The sequence below is a fragment of the Uloborus diversus genome, chromosome 10 (genome assembly GCF_026930045.1).
Source record: "Uloborus diversus isolate 005 chromosome 10, Udiv.v.3.1, whole genome shotgun sequence".
Taxonomy (NCBI): Eukaryota; Metazoa; Arthropoda; class Arachnida; order Araneae; family Uloboridae; genus Uloborus; species Uloborus diversus.
Window position 1 is genome coordinate 51,702,488 of NC_072740.1, and position 7,437 is coordinate 51,709,924.

Consider the following 7,437-nt stretch of genomic DNA (forward strand, 5'->3'; position numbering starts at 1 on the left):
TTGATCCTTCTATTCTGCTTTTGAATTTATGATTTGTCTTATCTGTGCACGAATATAAAACTATTTCAATGGTGTAGTTATTCAGTAGTACTTAATAACTTTTCCAAACTACTTGGGCTTATATACCTTTCTTTTTAGTTTTTTTTTTTTTTTTTTACAGTCGGGTTTTTTGTTTTCATTCTTTTTTTTTCTTTCATATTTCAAAAATTAAGTTGTTTAACTTTGTAAATAATAAAATTAAAACGATGCCCCTTTGAAACTACAAGGAGAAAAAAAATGCGGTTATTTAAAAAAAAAATTTAATAAACAATCAGCTACCAGAAACGAATTGTCACTTTGTATGCTGCTGGCGAATGTGGTGTTTGTTTAAATAAAATATTAACTTCTACCACACCTAATATAAATTAAAAAAGAAAATAAATAAAAAAAACACAGTCGTACTGTTACATACTATGTTAGAAAAAGGAAGCAGTGTCAAATTTTCCTAAATTTCGTTCTTAGCCAAAATGATACCACTCTTGTACCCACCAGGTCTCGAACCTGGGACCTTCCGCGTGTTAGGCGGATGTGATAACCACTACATCATGGGTACACACTTCGCATGGCTTTGAAGGGGAGAATAAGTAGGTTTTTGGTTTTTTAAATCATTTTAACTCAAATTTAATCTAAAAAAATGATCCCACCGGTTGAAAAGAAATTTCTTTGGGTAAAGTGTAGAGCTGCATTAAAAAGTAAAAAGGAGAAAAGGAAAACAATCAGCTACTAGAAATGAATCGTCACTTTGTATGCGGCTAGCGAACGTGGTGTTTGCTTTAACTAAAGATATTAAATTCTCACACCCCTAATATAAAATAAAAAAAGGAAATTTTTTTTTAAAAAAACGCAGTTTTCCGTTACAAATTGTGTGAGGAAAAGGAAGTAATATCAAATTTTCCTAAATTTAGTTCTTAGCCAAAATGGTAACGCACTTGTACCCCCACCAGGGGGGCGAATCTGCGACCTTCCGCGGGTAAAGCGGATGTGATAACCACTACACCATGGGTACCTATTCTGTTTTCTATTTAATATGCCGGTAAATTTGTTCAAATAATTTAATTCCGAAAGCAAGAACGCAAGATGTCCGGATTCGTGCTTGTATCAATTTTTTGGCAGAAATGTGTATACATTATCTGGTATCCAAAATACTTACGTGTACCCACCAGGTTTCGAGCCTAGAACCCTCCGCGCGTGAAGCGGATGTGATAACCACTACACCATGGGTACAAATGCGTCTCATTAAAAAGCTGAAACATACACATTTTTTTTCCCTTTTATATTTCAAAAAGTAAGTGGTTTAACTTTGTAAATAATAAAATTCAAGCAATGATCCTTTGAAACTACAAGGTGAAAAAAATGCGGTTTTTAAAAAAATTCTGAATAAACAATCAGCTACCAGAAACGAATCGTCACTTTGTATGTGGCTGGCGAACGTGATGTTTGTTTAACTAAGGTATTAATTTCTACCACCCCTTATACAAATTTAATAGGAAAATAAAGAAAAAAATACACAGTTGTACTGTTACATATTACAGCCTGAGTAAAAACTTTAAGGCCAGTAAATTTTTTCGTGAAAACTAGAAAATAAAATTAAGGGGATTTTAATACTATTGTATTATCAACTATTGATGTTCCTACGTAAGAAATAACGCAAAAGACAGGATTTGTAAAGTATGAAATTGCCAGAAAAACATTGGTGTATTCATAGTTAGTATTTCAGTCTGAGTAAAAACTTTAAGGACACTAGTGTATTTTTAAAACTACAGGTATATATACTGGTATAACTATCACTTCAGTTAAAAATATTATGGAAACATTTTAACTTTTATTTTTGTCATTAATTTCATCAAAGTTTTGGTTCTCTTTGTGAAGATATTAAAAGGTATAAGAAAATGACTGTTCATGAAAGAAGGCAGATTGAAGTTTTTTCTTCAACGGGGATAATTAGGCATAGTATTATGGGGAAAAATGGAAGAGTGTAGGTCTAAGTCAACCCCTTTTTTCAATTGAAACATAGTTATGGTAAAAAGAGCACTTAGGAAAGACCCAAAGCTTTGTCTTCACGGGATGGAGAAAGAGTTTGCAAACTTACATCACCTGAAAATTACTCAATTAGGAACCTTATTTTAACGATAGGTTTAAATGTTTGTCCAAAACTATGTATATCACAAATAGAAGGTGTGGCGGTTTTATTTATGCAGCAAAATTGCCTAAGTTTTAGTTACTAACTAAGCACAACATTGGGCATTTGAACTTTAGCCAGAAAATCATGACCTGGGTAACCAGTGGATGCAAATATTTTTTCTGACGAAAAGAAGTGGAATTTGGATGAACCAGACAGATGGAAACACAATTGGCATTCTTTACGAAAAGAAAAAGAATTACTCTCCAAACGCCAATTAGATGGAGGCTTTAGCATGACTTAAGAGTACTTTGCTTATAATGGTGTGGGCTCCGGTATGTTTGTTTCAAGTAAAATGAATTCACAAGCATATAAAATGTCCTACCAAGCCATCGTTTTACCCGATGCTGAATGTATTGCTGGAGAAAATTGAAAATATCAGCATGACAGTGCATTTATGCATTCGAGTAACAGTGCAAAAAAGTGGTTCCAAGTCAACAATGTTAAAACTTTGAAATGATCAACTAAGTCTCCAGATCTTAGCCTAATATAGAACTTATGGGTTGACTTAGCAAGACGAGTTTATGCAAATGAGGGACATTTAACTTCATCAAACACAGTTGAAATTTAATATCGAAGATGAATGGCGAAAAATATATCCCTAACGCTGTCAAAAACTAGTTTTATCCATGAAAACAAGAATATTAGAAACAATTTGAAGAAATGACTCCTACACAAGCTCATAAATATTTTTATCTTTGTCTTCATTTGCTTTTTTCTATGTTGGCCTTAAAGATTTTACTCAGGATTAAATATTGATCTGTAGTATTTTCTGATAAAGAAATACACTCAAATATTATTTTTTTTTTTTTTTTTTTTTTTTTTTGCCTTTTTAACTTGTGTTTAAGGTTAATGATTATCACTAAAATTATTTTTTGATCCTAAAGTTTAAGATGTGGCCAATTTCTCAAAAAAGTTTACTGGCCTTAAAGTTTTTACTCAGACTGTATGTTAGAAAAAGGAAGTAATATCAAATTTTCCTAAATTTCGTTCTTAGCCAAAATGATACCACTTTTGTACCCACCGAGTCTCGAACCTGGGACCTTCCGCGTGTTAGGCGGATGCAAGGGCGCCCATATGCAACGTTGTAAGGGGGGGGGCTCAGATATTTTCCCTATGATTTAGCTCGGTATTTCCCCTTGAAAACCGATCTCAGGACGGATTAGATTCATTAAAATTTGAAATTTTTAATAACTTATTCATTAATGACTGGAGGAAGAAATGTTTTCACATTTTTAGAAAGAAAAAATACTAAAAGCAACGAAGTTCTCATTTTTAGGTGGGGGGTGCTCTAGCCCCCTCTTGCCCCCCTATATGGGCGGATGTGGCAATCACTATACCAGGTGTATACACTTCAACCGGTTTTGAAGGGGAGCATAAGTAGTTTTTTTAAATCATTTTAACACAAATGTAATCTAAAAAAAAGTTATTAAATAAAATCAAAGAAACCCGACTGCGTAAAAAAAAAAAAAAAAAAAAAAAAAGACGAAATATAAGCCTAGTAGTTTAGTATTTTATTACTACTGAATAACTACATCTTTGAAATAGTTTTATAATTGATACACATATCAGACAAATCATACATTCAAAAGCAAAATAGAAGAATCAACAGTCGGGGCCCATTACTTTTTAAATCCAGGAGCCCCGTCGAATTTAAATGGGCCCCGACTGTTGATCCTTCTATTCTGCTTTTGAATGCATGATTTGTCTTATGCGTGTATCGATTAGAAAACTATTTCAAAGAAGTAGTTATTCAGTAGTACTGCAGAAAATTCTAAACTAGTGGGCTTATATTTTTTCTTTTTCTTTTTTTTTGGGGGGGGGGGGTTTACGCAGTTGGGCTTTTAGTTTTTATTTAATAATTATTTTCATTTTACACTTTTTAGTTAATATTCATTGCCTTAGTTATTATGATTATAAGACTGTAAATTTCGAAATATTGTCATTTTATTGAGAGAGTTTATATCGTGAGGTTTATTAAGTAAGTTGCAGTGGTCAAAACTACAGATCATTTTAACTCGGTTTAAAGCTTCATGTGCTTGACCTTAAGCAAAAATGCGCGAACTTAAGTAAACCACATCACAGCTATATAAACAGCCTGTATAGGGTTTTCAATCCCGAAATCCCGATCCCGAGGGATCCCGCAGGATATTTAGCGGTATTTTGCTCTCAATCCCGCAAATTTTTTCCATGCAAGCGTTTTTCAGCTTTTGTCGCTCATAAAACGACTATTTTCACATGCTTAATCCGAAGTTTGAGTCACCTTCCTCGTATGAAAAGCAAGTATGAAGAGCAAGAAAAACCTTGTCTCGTACATGATCAACGGTGGATTTACCATTTAAGAACACAATAAAAATAGAGTATATTCTCCTGAGAATGAATTGGTAAGGGTGTTCTCATTCGAGGTTTCAGTTTTCATACGTTCAGCAATTGAGAAAATGCTTAAAATTTATAAGCATTTTCGAAAACCATCACTAAAATTTAAAATCTAATAAATTAGGCTTTAGAAATAAGGCATTACGCCTTAGGCTTTAGCCTGAAGGCAATGTTAGAGCACTTCTGTAAGCTTAAAACCTTTTAGTTACAAAAAAAAATTCACTCCTAAGAAGAAAGCAATGAAAAACCTGACATATATTCGGCAAGACCTGACATATATCGTTTTTGCCGAAATTTGCCGTTCTTAAGGAAAAACTAAGCATTAGAAAAGAAAAATCCAGTTCAGCAGGTAATGAAGTTAATACGGATCTTTTTCTAAATTTCCACAATTATTTAATTTGAGTAAAACCACATCACTTGTTTTTATCATCGCATTATTTTTAGAGCAAAAATCGCTTCCCTTCCAATTCGAGCGTCAAACTTTTGCTCACCAAACGATAATTGCTACTTAGGATCCGACTTTGTAGTGCTCTAAAATTGGTGCACGGAATTCAAGAAGACTACTAATTCAAGTAATAATAAAAGCAGCCTTTCCTAAAAAGCACAACTTTTTCTATTTGACATTTCAATTTAATTTTTAGAAGAATAAAGTCAATTTAATTTTAGTTTATTTAGAAGAATAAAGTAAAGACCCAATGTCGAGGGATCCCGAGATCCCGTGGAACTGGCTCCATACAATCCCGAAATCCCGCGGGACCGGCTCCTTACAACCCCGAAATCCAGCGGGACTGGCTCCTTACAATCCCGAAATAACGCGAGACTGAATTCAGTGCGGGATTGGAAACCTCAAGCTTGTATAACTCATGATGACGCGAAATCGGAAACGTCGTCAGTCAAATCTTTCTCGCAAAACTAAAAAAGCCCATCAATAAAGTACACGTCGTGAAACTCAGTCCAGTGAATCAAGGCAAAAACAAATGCAACATGTTAATAGTTAAAATCGAATTCGCAGACTTAGTAAACAAAAAATTCAGGCAGTGAAAACGCTAATTGCATTTGTCGCTCGTTGCGTCACACGCAGGTAGCATGCGACACGATCCCGAAATGACAAAATTGCGACTGATTGTTGATGTGGTGAATTTTGATTACTGTCACGTGCTAGTGACACTCCCAAGGTTAAGACAAATCGATTGACGTAAGAATGATCAAAATTGGCCAAGGCGTTTAGCCTCTAGAACGCCACATAGGAACAAACATATATACATAGACAAATAAACACATTACCCTTCTTTGCGTCGCGAATGCGCAGTCGGATAAAAACCTAAATAAAACTAAAACCAGAATTAATACACAAGACGATAAAAAGAAAAAATATGTTGTTGATTCAAGAAACTTGTATTACTTCAATTTAACTTTTTTATTTATTTATTTATTTATTTTTTTTTTTTTTTTTTTTTTTTGTACGTTTCGAAAACAGAAACATTCTCCTTAAAAAATAACAATAATACTAATCATAACAATATGATTAACTATGTTTTTCTATCAGTTGAAAGACGAAACATTAATTGGATACCATTTTATTTATAAAAGTAAGAAGCTCATTTGTGAATTTATACACATTCTCCCTGTATTTCTCTTACGCATAATGAAGAATTATCTGAAGCATCATTCTGAATTTTCTCATATAAATGAAGCATATCACACTTCAAATGACTGCACTTCTAATATACTTGAGCAAATATAGCATTTCAAACGCCATATTACTCATAATACACGCATAAGAAAACTGACACTTTGAAATGAGTCTACATAAATTTTCGCATCCGGTAGAAAGTCTTTTCAAGGGAAGTTTGTTTTTCTTCTTGCGTTTCGAAAATAAAGTTTTTTTTTCCTAATAGGATCTCCAATATGTATTTTAAGAATGTTTATCTCCAAATGAGTGTTCCTGTCAAAGTGTTTTTACAACCAATTCTACTGGTAAATGACATACTCTCTCGAATCCACTTTCTGGGTAAACTATTTTTCAAAAGCTCCTCGCTTTTATGATCACACCGAAATTTAACCCTTTAAAATGTCAAATGAAAAAGAAAATAATACAGCGCTGTCAAATCCTTCATATTTCGTAAAATGTGTGCCGCTCCTTATTCAAACGGTACTTTGGTAAAAAAAAAAAAAAAAAAATGCCGGTCTTTCAATGCATTTTTCATTCGAAGTAATCAAAATCCGGATGGTGTGGTTTGGGACAATAAATTGCCCAATTTCCTTGCCAACGCTGTCGCAAGAAAGATCGATTTTTATGCGCCACGCGACGACCGGTCGTTGGGACACACAATTTCCAGTTGTTTTGAAGAGGGATCAATTGACTTGAAAGGATGAAAGGATTGATGTTGGAAAAATTCTTTCAAACGGCGAGTACGATTTAAAGGCTCTTGTCATGGCGATTCTTGATGGTTCGTGTTTGCCTTGTAGCTCAGAAAGCTCGAGAACGTTATAGATTCTGAAAAGAACTTCAATAATGAGGCCATTGGTAATGTAAAGAGGCTCATTTTTACAGGACTTCCTGTTTAGAGATAGACAACAGTTAGTCTCTTTTGTTGGGTAACATATGATGAGGAACATCAATGTTTATAATTGATAAGGGTTTTTTCGGGAGAACACAAGGCAATCGTTTTGTCTCGAGATATTTCAGGTCACTAATTGGGAAAGAGCACTCGTTAGCAAATTTTGCGACTATTTTAAACTCGATGCTTTTTTAATCACAGAAACATTCATTTAGAAAACATTCATTACATTCATTTATTAATAATTGCTTTTTTTTTTCAACTAAATGAACTTATAATGCT

At 33.6% G+C, this 7,437-nt stretch overlaps 2 non-coding genes across 2 annotated transcripts; both read right to left on the bottom strand.

Annotated features, from left to right (window-relative positions):
• Positions 1–519: 519 nt before the first annotated feature.
• On the bottom strand, positions 520–592 carry Trnav-aac (transfer RNA valine (anticodon AAC)). Its single transcript has one exon. It is a non-coding gene; the product is annotated as a tRNA-Val (tRNA).
• A 598-nt stretch (positions 593–1,190) lies between these two features.
• Trnav-cac (transfer RNA valine (anticodon CAC)) lies at positions 1,191–1,263 on the bottom strand. The gene has a single exon. It is a non-coding gene; the product is annotated as a tRNA-Val (tRNA).
• Between the last annotated feature and the right edge of the window lie 6,174 nt (positions 1,264–7,437).